The sequence below is a fragment of the Dendrobates tinctorius genome, unplaced genomic scaffold, assembly GCF_039654945.1.
Source record: "Dendrobates tinctorius isolate UK_male_01 unplaced genomic scaffold, ASM3965494v1 ptg000243l, whole genome shotgun sequence".
In the NCBI taxonomy this organism is placed as follows: Eukaryota; Metazoa; Chordata; class Amphibia; order Anura; family Dendrobatidae; genus Dendrobates; species Dendrobates tinctorius.
Window position 1 is genome coordinate 5,366,118 of NW_027361910.1, and position 18,166 is coordinate 5,384,283.

Sequence of the window (18,166 nt, forward strand, 5' to 3'; positions counted from 1 at the left end):
CTTTAGTTAGGGATTAGTTGCCTTTTGGCAAATTGTTACTTAGTGTCGTTACCCTATGCTGGCTTAGGACAGCAATTTGTGTAGACTACAAATAACTACAAATAACTCACTATAAATAGCTTCTTATCTACCCTGGTTGCCTTTGAAAATCTTTCTTTTTTTATGACTTGATAAAGCTCTACATGGCCAAAGCAAAGTTATTTTTTTTGTAAGAATTAAGCTCCCAAAGGAGCATGTCTGGTGCACTGGTTCCTGGATTTCTCAATTTCTCCTTTAAGATTGACATATATTTTTTTTTCATCCACTTCCCATCAATATTGACTAGCTTCTCTGTCCCTGATAAAGAAAATGATCCCCACAGCTTGATACTTCAACCACCATGTTGTGGGGAAAGATTTTTTTTCCAGAGTTATGTGCAGTGTTAGTTTTCTGCCCCACATAGCATTTTGCATTTAGGCCAACTTTTGGTCTCATCTGACAAGAGCACCGTCTTCCATGCGATACCTGTGTCTCTTACATTGCTTTTTGCAAATGGGACTTCGTATGGTTTTCACGAAAATTGATTTCTTCTTGCCACTCTTCCATAAGGCTCAAATTTGTGGAGTATATGGATAAGGTCGGTGTCACACTTGCAACTGCAATGCGAGAAACTCACGCAAGTCTCTCGCCTCAATACCAAGCACTGCCTCTGGCACTCGGGACCGGAGTGTTCGGCTGCATGTATTTCTATGCAGCTGAATGCTCCGGTCTCGAGTGCCGGTGGCAGTGCCGGGTATTCAGGCGAGAGACTCACGCGAGTATCAAGCATTGCAGTTGCAAGTGTGACACTGGCCTAATAGTTGTACTTTGGACAGATTATACCATCTGAGCTCTAGATATCTGCAGAGTGTCCAAGGGCCTTGTGGTTGCTTCTCTAATTAGTGCTCTCCTTCCTGAGGATGTCAGTTTAGGTGGACAGCCATGTTTTGGCACTTTAGCAGTTGTGCCGTACTCCTTCCATTTTTGCATGATGGATTGAACAGTGCTCTGTGAGATATTCAAAGTTGTTTTTTATAATCTAACCCTGCTTTACCCACAGGTTAATTCAATTTACTAATTATGTGACTTCTTGGGACAGTTGGTTGTAGTGTCGTGATGTCGGCGATAAAGAATTCAGAGACGTACGCTGTTGTGCTGGTGCTTGGCTGCCAGGCCATGCTTTTTCTTGCCCCACAAACAACAGGAGAGGTGACAACATCACATTGGTCACTCAAGATTTTATTTAGGGCTGCAGGGGGCTGAATAAAATGACACGTCACAATTTTCAGATTTATATTTTTAAAGCAATTAGAAAACCATTTATCATTTCCTTTACACTCCACTAGTGCTTGCTACTTTGTGTTGGTGTATCAAATTAAATATAAATAAAATACATTTAAGTTATGGGAGTACCGTAAAAAAATGTGGAAAAGATATAGGTATAGGACATTAAACTATTCCTTTATAAGAATTTTGCCTATTATCGCAATGTGTCAAAACTTTGCCCTTCATCAGCTATGAAAACACCTTTCAGATGGCTGTAAAATGGACACATTTTAGTATCTATAATTCTGCTCTGCTGCAATAACTCGTCTTCTGCAAATTCATTGAACCAGACTTAGATCCCCATAGAGATTAGACTACTGATGTTTTTATCAGTTACTCATTTTATCTTCAATAAAAAAAATGTTAAGAAATGGCTTCATTTTATTATAGAGATATACTTTCACTTGTCAGTCATTCAATCTTTTTCTCACATAGAGACATGCAAATTCAAAAAATATTAGTGTAAAATCCTCCCAGATTGATCAAAATCGCTTTTTACGATGTATTTAATTACTATTGTGATCATGAACTTGCACTATTAATATGCATTAAATTGTGTCTATTTAAAAGTGTTGATTATTAATATGGTCATAATTTTGGACTATAAAAAGTTTCACTGTGATCTACACCTTATTAATTTCTCATTAGCACAAGGCTAATATTGCTTTCAGTTAAGGATATACTAAAACTTAAATACCATGTGCAAAGCTCACGAGATTTTGTCTTTCATGCAAAGTTTACTAATGCCTGTTTCACACTTCCGTTTTTGACCATCAGTCAAAATCCGCCGTTTTTGCAAAAAAACGGATCTGCCATTTTTTTGACGGATCCGTTTTTTCCCCCATTGACTTGCATTACCGGTGGATCTTGACGGATGGCCATCCGTTGGATCCGTTTTTTTGCGGATCCGTCAATTTTTTTGCGTCCGCCGAGATGCCTGGACGGACCATTTAACGTTTTTTCTACTGCAGGATCCGCATTTTTATTGAGTGCATATCCGGAGGAATGAAGTCAGGAGGAAATTTAACCCTGAAATCATTTCTGGCGGCCGGAGAAAAAAAAATCTCTCTCTCTCTTTCTCTCTTTTTCTCTCTCTCTCTCTCTTTCTCTCTCTTTTTCCCGGGCAGCGGTTCCTTTAAAATTCTTCATTCGGCGGATCCGTCATAAAAATGGATCCGGTGGCATCCGTTCACATCAGTTAGGAACGATCCGCTTTCCGCCTTTTTGGCGGATTTTAACTGACACAAAAAACTGAAGTGTGAAACAGGCCTAAGCTGCATAATGCAGATTTCTGAAATAACTGTTTTCTTTCAAGTGTTTTTGGACATTATTTTAGAGGCTTTCAAATTAATTGTTAGAGTATTACTGGTGCAAAGCTGGACAACCTATAGATACCTTTCATCAGTATTGTAATTGACTGACATTATGCATTTTCTCTGCATTTCTCTCATAAACTTTGGTATTTCTATTTATATTGAAAAAATGTGGGACAAATCTAATAATCCATTTAATTAAAAATAAGGTTTCCTATAAAACATATTTTAGGCTGTGTGCTGAAGATGAGCCTTTATTGCATTTTTGATGCTGCATATTTTATACAGTACCAGAAAAGTGGATGGGAATTATAGAAATCTCATGCCCATTGCGCTTCTTTTATAAGCTGCGTAAACTCACCCGAGGTGCATTTTTCCAATCCGCAGCATGTCCGTATCTCTTGCGGGTACCCTGAGTTTTCTGTGCTGAAATTCCGCATAGACTTGCATTAGACGTGGAAAATCTGCAGTTAAAAAAACGCACATATGTTTTTAATGAGTTTCCAAGTCGGAAACGCATAAAAAAAAATGCATATAATCCGCATCTATGTATGTCAAATACCAGGACGTTTCAAGAACAAGTCAGATTAAAGCATGACACTCTAAGCACAGAGAAAAAAAATGCAAGTCAAAAATGCGATAAAAATGCATGCTAAAAAAATGCACACAAAAAACGGAATGAAAAAATGCGAGTGACCTAATTTACCCAATAGGTGCAGAAATGGTTCAGAAATTCTGCAACATCAAAAACTCACCAAATACTGATCGTGGGGCAGTAGCTTAGAGAATTTCATTCGCTCTCAATTATAGGGCATACAGAGAGGGACGTGCGCTTTGACATGGTTTGAATGGCTTTTTCATATCTTTATCAAAAAAGTTAACTACAGTAAGTATCTTACGCTTTTTCTTACATGTAAAGCAATGGTGCACTTAATGTATTCGTTCATGCTGTGTGCACGTTTTTTTTATTTATCTATTTTGCACTATTTGCTCCCCAGTTTCCATTGCGCACATGTTTAACTTATAATAGTGTCTCGTACAGAGTGTTATATAAGTTCTTGTTCTGCTCAAATTTAGAATTGTACAGAGAGGTAATATGATACAGCTTTCAATTTTATTTTTTAATAAAAGCTATTGTGTGTTATATTGGGGGCCATATTATCTAGATTTTCTTACCTAGAAACAAGTTTTGGAGGTGAGCCGATTTTCATTACAGTACAGTACATTATACATTTTCCAATGACTGCATTGAAAAGTGGTCTTCTGGCAGTGAGGTCTTCTGTAAAAATATGTCAAATTTGCATAGTGTTTGGTGGTGCTTAAACTCTGATCAAAAGACTATCTTTCTCAGAACATCCAGACTATATAACTTGTGACAGTTTCATGGTGAATTCATATTTCCTACAAGTTCCTCAGCAATGAGTTGTCTGTAAGCATAGGTTATAGTTTAGCTCCCATCTATTGCTATCAACAAACATACAGTATGCAACATAGTGTATGCAGAGAAAAAAGCTATTGACATTGATATCGCCAATTTATCAGTGCATTTTAACCTACTTTAAAATTAATGATCAATGAATGTAAGTTGCATACTAGTGATGAGCGAGCATGCTCGCCACTGCTTGGTAAATGATCGAGCATCGGGGTACTCGGATACAGTGGTTATTGGATCGAGTATTGCGAGTGGTGCATGTTTTGTGCCTGTTAGAAAGACAATACAAACATGGGGATTGCCTGCCATACACGGCAATGCTGCTGTATATCTCATTTAATTAAAATGCGCAAGGCATGCTGTAAGGGATAGGGATGTGGAAGTGCTGGTGATGGTGCTTGGAGAGTCTGCGATCATGGGCCAGGTGAAACTGTGCTTGCTGTGGGAACACAACAAACACGCTAATCCTTTAAACCTTGCTTCCTGTCTCACTTTGCAAGGGGGTGCGGAATATTACTCTTGAAGCCAGAAAAGTGTTAACAGGTGGTCGGTTGGATAGCAGATAATGGTTTCAGTATGTATCCCAGCATCACCCTCTCTTCCACACTGTCCAGTCTCACTAGCCAAGAGTTTCAACCACATTATCCTGTTACCATGGCTGGTCGGGTGCGGAAAATCTCCAGGAGTGGACCCTCTGGATCATGGCACATAGGGGCCCCAGGCGAGCAGCCAGGTGGAGCCGACCCCTATACAAGGATCGTTAGGAGCAGGCCCAGGGGTTCGGGAACCACGATAGCCGGTACCGAGAGGGACTGCTCAGAATGGACTGGAGTAGGAGCACGAGACTGTAGGAGATAGGACCAGAGTGTGGTTGCGGGAATGGAGCATAGACAGCGGGATGGAGCAGGATAACTGAAGACAGGACCGGAGTAGGACTGCGGGACTGGAGCCTAGACAGCAAGACGGAGCAGGAACATGGGAGGCAGGACTGGAATAGGACTGCAGGGCTGGAGCATAGATAGCAGGATGGAGCAGGAACACGGGAGGCAGGACTGGAGTAGGACTGCAGGACTGGAGCGTAGATAGCAGGACGGAGCAGGAACACAGAGTACAGGACTGTGGGACTGCCGCAGAAACCTCAGATTACAGGACTGTGAGACTGCGGCAGGAAACACAGAGTTCAGGACTGAGAGACTGCGGCAGGAACACGAGGAAGCAGGACCTACTGTGCTAGCAAACACAACGATCAGGCACCTCCCTAAAAGGAGGATGGCCTGATATGCCCCTGTCTGGACTGCCATTGGTTCGGTGGTGCTTCCGGGTCAGGGCATTGCCGGAGCATAATTGACAGGAGGGAGGCGCGGCCGTGGCCTATGGTGCATGCGGATTGCATGCAGAGACGCCGTCGGCCGCAGACCTGTCAGAAGGGACCGCCGTAGATGTCGGACAGCGGGGGGCTGCGGAGCGGGAGCGGTGGCCAGGTGAGTATGCAGTGGCGGTGTGACATATCCTCAAATTGATCTTCCTTTATCCCATCATGGCAACTTACAGAAGACACATGATCCCTCTCACCCTGCATGTTTCAAGAGTGACATGATGTGCTTGTGCATAGTGATGCCCAAATATTTGAGCAGTCACTGTCAGAAGAAGATGGTGGGGAACGGCAATTACTGTCTTAAGAGGTAGATGATGAAGAGACACAGATTAGAGAGTAAACAGCCAGCCCTTGCTCATAATTTTTAGGGGGTCATCATGGGACCCTCACTCTTAAATTTTCCAGGTAGTTGCGACTTATCTGCCTGTTGTGCTCAGCACCATTCTCCGTAAGCACCGAGCACTAACTTACCGCTCATGCCATCAAATCAGTGACATCCGCTGACGACACATTGACAGAAAGGCAGTCTCTTTTCCTCTCTGCTCTATTGGTAGTGTGGGGAGGTTGTCCTGACAGAGGCACTCAGATGAAAAGAATAGGGTGCCATAATGAGAGTGACCATTAGAGGGCAGTGAGGAGTTGACAAAGGGTGGTTATGTAAATGTCAAGAGAGTGTTACATAACTGCCAGAGGTCAAGGTGACTCTCATTGGTCGGAGGTGCCTGTCAGGTAACAGTGGGCGGGGCTACCTGGGCTGAGAGTATAAATCCTGAGGTAAATGTCTAGAAGCTTCAGTCAGCCTGGGGAGCTCACAAGAGAGGAGGGTCTGCTGTGAGGAGAGGCAGCAAAGAACCCTCAGAGAGAGAGCCTGACAGTGAGGACAGTCACGGGGGTGACCCAGACGACAGTAGTAGCAGACAGTGACACCCTGAGGGTGAGGATAACAGTGTACCCTGGGTGGTGAAGTGCTGTGGTGAATGTGCCTAGGGCAGCCACAGTGAAGAGAACCACAGGGGATACCACGACGGTGACACACAGCACAAGTGGAGGTACCCGGGTCTGTGAGGGAAGCAATCCCTAAGGAAGGGGGGAGTATGCCCGTTTTGTTTTTAAAGTTTAAAAAAAAAAAGCTGCCTTGATGAAAATGTACTGCAGCAAAGATGGTAAAGTGTGTGGTAGATGTGACATGTTGAAATGTTAAAATGTTATTGTTATTTAAAAAAAAAATGTGTATTCAGCAGGTCCCGGGTACGGGGAGTATGCCGACCCTGACTTAGTTAAGTTGAAAGGACGACGGGACAAGGAGAAGACAGATGGACCGGGTACCTGAGCAAAAGAGTCTGTGTGACACAGAGGTCTGTGTGACCAAGGGTCTGTGTGACCAAGAGTCTGTGTGATACAGGGGTCTGTGTGACCGAGGGTCTGTGTGACCAAGGGTCTGTGTGACCAAGAGTCTGGGTGCCACAGGGGTCTGTGTGACCGAGGGTCTGTGTGACCAAGAGTCTGTGTGACACAGGGGTCTGTATGACCAAGGGTCTGTGTGACTAAGAGTCTGTGTGACACAGGGGTCTGTGTGACCGAGGGTCTGTGTGACCAGGAGTCTGTGTGACAAAGGGGTCTGTGTGACCAGGAGTCTGTGTGACTGGGGGTCTGTGTGACCCAGATGCCAACCATGTCAGTGCCAGGTTTTGACACCAATTTCACCCCAGGACGCGATTGGTCAAAGGAAGGGGGAATGTGGGGATGTTGACCTGACAGAGGCACTCAGATGAAAAGAATAGGGTGCCATAATGAGAGTGACCATTAGAGGGCAGTGAGGAGCTGACAAAGGGTGGTTATGTAACTGTCAAGAGAGTGTTACACAACTGCCAGAGGTCAAGGTCACTCTCATTGGTCAGAGGTGCCTGTCAGGTGACAGTGGGCTAGGCTACCTGGGCTGAAAGTATAAATCCTGAGGTAAGCTTCTAGAAGCTTCAGTCAGCCTGGGAAGCTCACAAGAGAGGAGGGTCTGCTGTGAGGAGAGGCAGCAGAGAACCCTCAGAGAGAGAGCCTGACAGTGAGGATGGTCACGGGGGGGTGACCCAGATGATGGTAGCAGCAGACAGTGACACCCTGAGGGTGAGGATAACGGTGTACCCTGGGTGGTGAAGTGCTGTGGTGAAGGTGCCTAGGGCAGCCACAGCGAAGAGAACCACAGGGGACACCACAACGGTGACACACAGCACAAGTGGAGGTACCCGGGTCTGTGAGGGAAGCAATCCCTAAGATCTCTTGTCATGTACTGTGAAAGCTGTTAAAGGAGTTGGAGAATAAAGCACGGACCTGTTGCATACGCTTTCCTGTCTCAGCCTCCCGTCTGTCTGTGCTAAGAGGTGGGTCACCCCCCAGCCCTGTTGGATCTGTATCACCTGAGCACAGCACACCTTCCCTGCCTATCAGCACCATCATTAGCATCACCACCTAAATTTGCCTGGGCCCTGTCACCTTGCCGCCACCCCTACAGTAGGACTGGACTTTCAACATCATTCTGATTGACAGCTGGATCCTCTCCATCTAACTGGGGAGCCGGCTGTCAATAAACATGAAGCCAGCAGTCCCGCCCTGCCAACAGAGCAGCCCAAAAGAGGAAATGTATGTTGCTCTATTGACAAAGACTTAATCTTAATCGCCAGAAGGAGCGGTCTATGAGTGATTGGTGCCAGCGGAGAATGGTGCAGGTCACAATTAACAGGTAGGTCACTACTAACTGCCTTTTATTGCTTAGGTGCATTTTTTTAAAGTCCGGGATATCTCCTTTAAAAATGGAAAAAAAAGGTTTTCTGATTCCCTCCTCTACATGTCTTCTGGGGTGTATTGCAGTTCCTCCATCTAATTTCTGTCAGCCCTTTCACTTAGTTCATAGGCTTTATGAGTCTAGAAGGCCCACTACCTAACAATTTTAACAAAATGTGTATGAGGCTTTCCTTTATGCCTAATACAGTGTGTATAGGAGTAGCTCTACCTTCTAATTTTTGGCATTTCTTGCATTGTCCAGATAGAGTTTGTGAGTTCCAGAATCCCTCCTTCATAAATTAAACAGGATGTGTCTGACCATGTCACACACATCACATGCCTAGATAAGGTAGTAAAATGTTAATATTACATTTACTGATGGGTGTAGTTTTATTTCCCCCTTTACTGTATCATTTACTTTAGAAATGTGATGAAATATGACCGGCTATTAAAGAGAACCTGTCAGCAGGATTGTGCTGAGTAAGCTACAGTGTCAGGTTGGAGCAGTTATACTGATTAACATGATACATTGGTTGATGTTTTATCTTTATTCTCAGTTTTCAGTTAATGATATGCTCATGCTCCAGGACAGGCCTGTTGGGGGGCCCTTATGTGGTGATTAGCTATTCATCTGATTAGCTATTCATCTGTATGGCTTCTGACAGGTCACTGATCCCTCCGTGACCTGCCCCCTAGTTTACATAATGAATATTACATATATTGTAAAAAAAAAAAATCACATGCAGCAGTCAGGCAGCGCATGATCGCATGTGTAATGTGTATTAAATTGCTTTATTTGATGACTAATTAAAAAAAATTGTCTCCAGTAAGATGGCGCCGGCCACACCTGAGCAGTTTCATCTATCGGTTATCCGATAGATGCCAGTGGGCAGGCGCCGGCGGCAACATCTTTGAGGAGGTAATTTTTTTTTCTCTCTAGTAACAGATGCTACTGCTCAGGCACTGGCTGCTTCATCTTGCTAGAGTAAAAAAAAAAATTGTCTCCATTATGATGGTGCCAACCGTGCCTGCGCAGTAGCATCTATTGGCAATCACCGATAGCTGCTACTGTGCAGAATTTACTTATATCATCAAATGAAACAACTTAGTACACATTACACATGCAATTATGCTGCAGCATAGGAGCCGTTGGCACCTATCTGCCTGCTGCAGTTGTTTTTTTTTTCTTAAATAAGGAGCAGGTCACTGAAGGATCAGTGACCTGTAGGGATGAGCGAGTAGTGAAGTATTCGGACTCGCTATACTCGTACAGAGTATACCGTAATACTCGGGTATTCGGCACGTGTAGCGAGTCCAATGATAGTCAATGGAAAATGCGAGTAATTGTCTGCTGGACCCAACAAAGTGGTCTGGGGGCTGAGGAAAAGGCTAAAAAATGTGTAAATGTTAAAAAAATGTATGCTGTAAACAAATGTATATAACCTGGTCATGAGCTGCACGAATGGTTTTACAAACACTATTTGAAGTCCTGTCGTTTTTTGCCGGCAGAGCGGGACTTGTACGCCACTTACGCAGTGCCAGTGATATATCAGAAGTGCCGTAAGAGCGAGTGATGATGGAGGAGATCTCCTGACAGCTAAGTGTGTAAGTGGTGTAAGGAGAGGAATCTGCCCTAGGAGCTGTGTTATGGTTAATGCAGGAATAAACCCATCATCATCATCACAAGGGATTCACAATTATAAAGATTGAACTACTGGCCTTGTTGTTCCACTGCCAAATGTGTAGGCATAGACAGTGTCTTCAAAACATTAGCCCTAGGGGCTGTCTCATGGTTGATGAAGGAAGCAGGGCTGGTCTGAAGGGCCAAGCAATTATGATGAAGCTAGGGCTACTAGCACAGTAGTTGCAGTGCCCAGGGTCCAGGCAAAGCCATAGTGTCTCCAAAAATTAGCCCAAGCAGCTGTATCATAGTTGATGAAGGAAGCAAGGCAGGTCTGAAGGGCCAAACAATTATGATGAAACTAGCACTACAAGCACAGTAGTTGCAGTGCCCAGTGTCTAGGCATAGCCATAGTGTCTCCAGAAATTAGCTCAAGGGGCATGATACCATGGTTGATGAAGGAAGAAGGGTCTCACTCTCATTACAAGTGCCTCCGATGGGAAATATTAATTAACAAAACATTGTTTTTAGCTTATTGACCATGAGGTACATGTGGCAGAAGCAGGATTTGAAAACATGGGTAAGAAGAAGAAAAGGGGCTTGGATGAAGGGATGGACGTGATCACCAATTTAAAAAAATAACATTTTGGGTGACAAGTGACAGAGTCAGCCTGTCTGCATTCTCTGTAGTCAACCGTGTGCATGTATCTGTGATGATTATTGCCCCAGCGGCAATGAAAACATGCTCTGACATCACACTAGCAGCAGTGCAGGCCAGCACCTCCAAGGCATATAATGAGAGGTCTGGCCAACTATGCAGCTTGGATACCCAGTAATTAAACGGAACAGAAGCATCAGGAAGGAAGCAGGTATGGTCACTTAGATAGTTGCTGAACATTTTGTTCAACTTCTCCCTCCTTGACATTGTTACTGGTCCAGCTAGTTCTTGTTGATGAGCCGGTTTATTGAAGATGTCCCAGTTTGTGGACATTTTACCACCACCTCTTTTGGACCTGCTTGGTGTGTCTCTCCCCATTAATGCATGCTGTTGCACTGAGCTCTGCTAGCAGTGGTGTCTGAGGGTGCTGTTGCCATCAATCGATCGACAATGGCCCTGTTGAAGGATTCCATTATGAAACCCCTTGGTGACTGCTGGGCTGGGTAGGATCACCCATTGTGAAATCTTGCTTCATACTCAACTGCTGGGCATGCAAAGTTTCCATTTTTTGATTCTGCAGTGATTTTTTCAGCAAACATAGCATAGGGATGGTTACGCTGATAGTAGCCTAATCACCGGTCACAAGCTTGGTGCAGTACTCAAAGTTATTAAGCACCTCACAAATATCAGCGATCCACACCCACTCAACAGTTGTTATGTGTCTTGGCTGAGTCTCAGTGTGACGGGCATGTTTAAGCTGGTATTCAGCAAGAGCCCTCTGCTGCTTACTTATCCTTGACAACATATGATATGTTGAGTTCCACTGTGTTGGCAGGTTGCAAATGAGTGGTTTGGCAAAATAAATTGCTTTTGAAGCGCTGCAAGACTGGCAACAGCGGTTGAGGAATGGCGGAAATGGGCACAAATACGGCGCACCTCTCAAGTAGGTATAGCAAGTCAGGGTATTTTTTTTACATTTCTGCACCACTAGGTTCAGCACGTGAGCCATGCATGGCACGTGTACCAGCTTCCCGAGCTTTAAAGTTGCCACCAGGTTATGTCCATTGTCGCAGACAACCAGACCGGGTTGGAGTTGCAGTGGGGAGAGCCACTGATCGGTCTGTTTTAGTCCTTGACACAGCTCTGCTGCAGTGTGTGGTGTTTCACCTAAGCAGAGCATGTTGCCGCTTTGCCGATGTGCTGCTTCACAGCTCCCAACTTGGGAGTGATGTGGAGGGTAATTAGGCATAGGATGATGAGGCAGAGGAGGAGGAAAAAAGGAGACAGGATGTATATGATGAGGCGGAAACCCTGATTTAGGTTGGGCCCGCTATTCGTAGCGTGGGTAAGATATGTGATGATCCAGTCTGAGACTTTGTCCCACCCTCCACCAGGTTGAGTCAGTGTGCTGTGACAGAGATGTATCGTCCCTGGCCACAAGTACTTGTCCACGTGTCTGTTGTAAGGTTGACTTTCCCGGTTACGGAGTTGGTGAGAGCATGCTTTAGATTGTTTAAGACGTGCTGGTGTAATGTGCGGATGGCACACTGGGAAAAATAGTGTTGGCTGGGAACTTAGTATCGTGGGGCAGCCACAGCCAAAAGATCACGGAAAGACTGTGTCCCCACAAGCCTAAATGGCAACATCTCCACGGCTAGCAACTTGGCAATGTGCGTGTTCAGTATTTGTGCTTGTGGGTGCGTGGCTTGGTATTTACGCCTCCTTTCATACATCTGAGGCACGGACAATAGGACGCTTTCCTGGTACAAACAAGTGGATGAGTTTGTTGTGTCCTGTGTCTGTGCAACCGCAGCTTGCAAGCAAGAGGTATGATGATCACCTGCTTCCTGCCTAGCAGATTGGGAAGGACATATCACAGGTGATATGGCAGTGGTTTGACCCGCAGACACCGATTTGGTACCCTGTTGTTCAGCCCACCGACTAGGGTGCTTGGCTGCCATGTGTTTCCGCATACTGGTGGTGCTTTGGTTGCCTTTGCCCTGGCCTCTGCTCAGCTTCGTATGGCAGATGCTACAGATGACAACATTTGGTTCAGAAGGACTATCTGAAAAAATTTCCAGACAGCAGCTGAGTGCACCCTTGCCTTGGACATAGAGGAATTGCTCATGGCAACAGTTGACACACTTCGCACTCTGCTCAAACCAGCAGCCCTTGGTGCCTTTGTTGGTGCTACGTATCCACCTTCTTCCTCTGTGCGGCTTTGCTGGCTATTCTTGCCAACGGTCCAGGTCGGATCAGTGGTCTCATCATCGACCAACTCTTCGTCCAGGTCATCCTGCTTCCATGTTGATATTGGCGACTGGCCAGATGGCAACTGTGTCTCATCACCATCAGCATCCACCTCTTCACCCGGTATATCATGTGGATGAAAGTGGCCTTCTTCTGGCCGTGGGGTTTCAAATATTTGGCCATTATCAACAGACGCTACCTCCTCACGCTCATCTTCAATGTCGCGCGGTGAGAGGCCAGAGGCAATGAAAGGAAATGGACCAAACAGATCCTCGGAGTGGCCAAGGTTGGGGTGAAATGTTTCCTGTGCCTCCTGATGGGGTGATGAACTAGGAACAGGTTGAGAATAGGATGACCCAGCTTTCTCTGTATGGACAGTAGATTGTTTTGTCATGGACGATTGGGTGCTGCTAGCACATTTCGTTGAGGCCTTAGCCATCCAAGACAGTATCTGCTCTTGTTCTTCTGGCTACCAGAGCAGTTTACGTTCCAGACTGGGAAATTTCACCAGGAACCTAGGTGCATCAACCTTCAGTCTCCCAGACTCTGTGTCTTGCTGGGCACCAATGACAACCCCGCATCCACGTCCCTGACCCTTCACAACAGCCTTTTTAGGAATTTTGGATTTTTCTGCCACAGTTGCAGATGTTCAGATACAGATATTGGGGAACAAGTAGCAGCTAGTGCTTTGTGGAAGGTAGCACTACAGCCTAGTACTGCTTTGTGATTTACAAACAGCACAGCAGCATCACAAAAATATTGCCCTGAGGTTTAAGTTGAGATTACGCACCCCAATAACCACACAAGACAGTGGTGCTGCCACAAAAAAATTGCCATGAGGTTTAAGGCGAGATTACGCACCCCAGTAACCACACAAGACAGTGGTGCTGACAATAAAAAAATTGCCCTGAGGTTTAAGGCAAGATTACGCACCCCAGTAACCACGCATGACAGCGGTGCTGCCACTTAAATTTTCCCTGAGGTTTAAGGCGAGATTACACACTCCAGTCACAACACAAGACAGCAGTGCTGGCTGTGTGTCAGTTGTGCAGTACTGTGCATCCTATTCGCTGTGAGTAGAGATGAGCGACTTTGCCTTTTTCGGGTCGAGTTGGGTTTCACGAAACCCGACTTTCGCAAAAGTCGGGTCGAACGAAATCGGCCGACTATAGGGAAAAGTCGGGGGTCCAACTGAAACACAAAACCCAATGTAAGTCAATGGGGAAGAAAAGTCGGCAGTGAGAGGACAGGAAACACACTTACAGTGCCCATTTGAATGCCAAAAGCATCAATTCTTATTACTGAAGCTTGTCACCCTTTATTTACTACATAATACTAGTTATGCACTGAACAATGGGGGTTACTTGGCTAAAGTTGTGGGGGGTAGGGCTGGCTCCAGGTTTTCATGTGCCCTGGGCGAAAGAGCGCCCCTTTAACACATACTACAACTCATGCCGCTCCGATACGGCAGAGAAATAGTGGTATACTACAAAGAAAAATACTTCACTTTTTACATCCCATGACGAGGCCCATCTATTTCTCTATACAGAATCATTGGTCCCATATAATGTTTGAAACAGTATATGATGAGCTCCACATAATGCTACAGTATATGTTGGTCCCCATGGATGAAGCTCCACTGTCTTATGGGCCCAAATAATGCTCCATACATAATGGGCCCCATTTCCAATGCTCTAGTGTATAATGGGCCCTGTAAATGCTGCTCCAGTGTCTGATGTCCACCTTTGGAATGTTCCAGTGTAAGGTGGGCCCCATCTATCATTCTCCAAAGTATAGTGCTCCCCAAAAATTGCTGTCCCAACATTGAAAACAATGAAATAAGTCTCCTCGCTAGGGAATCCCTGTACTAGTCTGGACTCCTCGTCGTCCCCATCTTCCATCTCACTGCACAGTATTTCAACCTTGCAAGTGCTGTGATCCTGAGCAAGCAGGGGGTGCCCACTTGTTGGCGACGGCACTGGCACAGGGCCCCTGATAGTACGGTGGTGTGTCTGACGGCGGGTGGGCCGAACCTGCACTTTCATCTGCAGCTTCCTCTTTGTCACCGTGTAAGATGGAACAGTATATGGGAAGGGTAACCTGAGTTTCATCAGGGTCAGATTCAGGCCGTGTAGAGTGCGAGGGGAATGTAGTGGTCTGGGTCAATGTACCAGCAGATTCATCGAGCAGTGGCTAGGCATCAGTGCACTTGTGTCGCCCTCAGGAGTACGGTCGCCACAGTGGCATTACCTTCCTCCTAGGGAGTGTGATGTCATGCTTGGGAGCAACGAAGGATCTCTCTAGCAGGCTAACTGATTGGGTGGCGTTATTCCCACGAGTAACGACCCTCCAAACAGCGTTCATGAAGGCAAAGTGTTTGTTTTACGTGGGCAGTATGGTTGCAAAGCTGAACCTTAAAGGAATGTCCAGAAGGGCACCACCAGGAGTGGAGCCTGCGGCGTAATTTGACTCAACACGGGCAACCTCAACCATCCAGCAACAAAAAAGATGCACACATTGCAAGCTTAATTCCGTTAACGAACGAGACTCCGTCATGCCCCGCGGTCCGAGTCCGGCTTACTAGAGGGATACGCGAGTCTCTGGCACGTGAGATTGGCCAATAACTGGTGTGTCATGCCCTTACATGTCCGTGGCTGCATGTGTGCTACACTGAAAGGGCCAGCGTTTGTCGCTTACAGGTGCAGATAACCCGCTGAACACCGTTAGTGATGGGGATCTGGGATTACAATTATTACCCGCGAACGATGATTTCCCAGTAAGAGCAGGTCAACCGCAGTTCCGGAATTAGGCCTAACCGTCATTCCTGAAAAAATGAAAAACTTACGTGTGCAAACCACAGGTGCTGTAGCTTGCTTAAAAGCTCGCCAGCCGTTCTCAGGCCCAGTGTGGATTACACGTGATTGCACAAAGGTGAGAAAGGGTACCGTATCACCGGATAACATGTATGGATAGCATAGTGTACACATTCAAAATATATGTCTATAGATCAGGAGGCAGGCTCAGACGGTGTCAGGCACAGTATGGATTTGACGGCCCAGACTACACAGTGGAGGAGCAGGGAGAGGTAAAGATTGCAAATGCTGGGGCCCTGCCCAAGCAAGGGGGGCCCACTCGTGGGCATCGGTACTGGCACTGGGCCCCTCATAGTACGGCGGTGTGTCTGACGGTGGGTGTGTACCGTCAGAGACACTTGATTGCACTATGAGGGACCCTGTGCCAGGGCCCGCGCCCAAGAGTCGGCCTACCCACCTGTCCAGGGCAACGGCACTCGCACGGTTTCGTGCGCTAAGTGGTGACCCCGGCCATGGGGGGGGAGGCAGCACAGTTAGGGAGTTTTAGAAAGTGGCATATGTTGATGTTGGACATTCAGCTGATGCAAAAGGCGAAATTGTTCAAGTCCCAGGAAGAGGAGGACCAAAGCAAGCCATTTTTCTGTCAACCTATGTGTCATCAGGGGAAGGTGGGACAAAATCCTTGGAAACCCATGCATAGTTTATTTTAATGAAGGTTAGATCATCCACATTTTGGGTCGACAGACGGGTCCTTTTTTCTGTCAGGATTGATCCAGCAGCACTGAAGACTCTTTCCGATAGCACACTTGCAGCTGGGCAAGCGAGCTCCTGTAGCGCATATTGTGCCAATTCAGGCCAGGTGTCCAGTTTAGCAGCCCAATAGTCAAAGGGGAATGACCTGTGAGGTAGAACATTGACATGGGAGGAAAAGTAGTTTGTAACCATAGTTGACAAGTGCTGTCTCCTGTCACTTTCCATCGATGCAGTATTACCAGTCGTGTGAGCGGGACTTGAAAGATCAGTCCACAACATGGTCATGAAACCCCTGTCTCCAATGCCACTTCTGATGTGTGCACCACGAACACCTCTTCCAAGCTGCCCCTGGCCCCTACGGCTCGTGTGAGAACCATCACCGCTGCTGTGTGCTGGGAATGTCTCAACCAACCGGTTTACCGGAGTAGCTTGTTTGTTAGCCAATATTAGGTCAAGGTTCTCCTGTGGCATGATGTTTTGGAATTTGCCTTTATATCGTGGATCCAGGATGCTAGCCAACCAGTAGTTGTCATCGTTCATCATTTTGGCAATGCGGGGGTCCTTTTTTAGGATCTGCAAGGCATAATCTGACATGTGGGCCAATGTTCCCGGTGTCAATGATGCAGTGCGACTGCTTGGTGGAGGAGCACTTTCTGGCAAATCCACATCCCTCCAGTCAGGCAAAAACCCTGTACCAGACCTTGCCACGCCAACATTTTCTCTGGACACACGAGAAGCATCCTCCCCTAAATAATCATCCCCATCATCACACTCCTCCTCCTCTTCCTCTTCCTCCTCCTCGTACAGGAGAGCTACGGGAGCAGACAATGGCTGACTGTCATCAAGGATTTCCTCCTCCTCTTCCTCTTCGTCAACCTCGGCTGCAGATGCCTGCTCCTTAATGTGCGTCAAAGTTTGCATGAGCAGACGCATAAGTGGGATGCTCATGCTTGTGATGGCGTCGTCTGTGCTTACCAGCCGTGTGCATTCCTCAAAACACTGAAGAACTTTACAGAGGTCTTTCAGCTTTGACCACTGCACACCTGTCAACTCCATGTCTGCCCTCAAAGTGCCTGTCCGGGTATCCTCCCACAAATGCATTACGTCCTGCCTCTGTTCGCACAGCCGCTCAACCATGTGCAGGGTGGAGTTCCACCTTGTTGCAACGTCGATAATTAGCCGGTGCTTGGGAAGGTGTAGCAATCGCTGCAGCTTCTGCATACGACTGGAGTGTACGGGCGACCGGCGGATGTGCAAGCACAGTTTTCGAACCTTCTGGAGCAGGCCTGTTAACTCTCGATAATTATTGAGGAAGCACTGCACCACCAGGTTCAAGGTGTGAGCCAAGCAAGGCATGCATCAGTTTTGAGGTGCACCTTTCCACTCACTGATTGCTTGAGTGCATGGACAATGCGGTCCTTCACATGAAGGTGGAGGGCTGGGATAGCTTTGCGAGAAAAGAAGTGGCGACTGGGTAGTTCATAGCGTGGTACTGCGTAGGCCATGAGTTCGAGGAAAGCTGCGCTTTCCACCAACTCACAGGGCATCATCTCTAACGAGATTAGTTTGGCAATGTGGGCGTTCAAACCCAGTGTACGCAGATGAGAGGATGAGTACTTTCTTGTCCTACTCATAGTCTCTGGCAGGGTGAGCTGGACTTGAGAGATGCCTATGGTGGAACTAGCGGTGGACAGGGCGGACTCAGAGGGTTGATGATGATGATGGAGTTGGTGTTCTTTCTGATGGCCTAGATTCAGTCTTTTGTTGATATAACATTGTGATTCCCTGACAGCTTTGGCCTTGCAATGACACCTCAACATTTGCTGCTGTGCTAA

General features: G+C 46.3%; 1 long non-coding RNA gene across 1 annotated transcript in view; it reads right to left on the reverse strand.

Moving 5' to 3' along the window:
- LOC141060692 (uncharacterized) overlaps positions 1-18,166 on the reverse strand; it is a 51,518-nt gene that overhangs the window by 13,418 nt on the left and 19,934 nt on the right. Inside the window, exon 2 of the long non-coding RNA XR_012222747.1 lies at positions 3,019-3,121. This is a non-coding gene — a long non-coding RNA (uncharacterized lncRNA). The remainder of the gene's footprint in view (positions 1-3,018; positions 3,122-18,166) is intronic.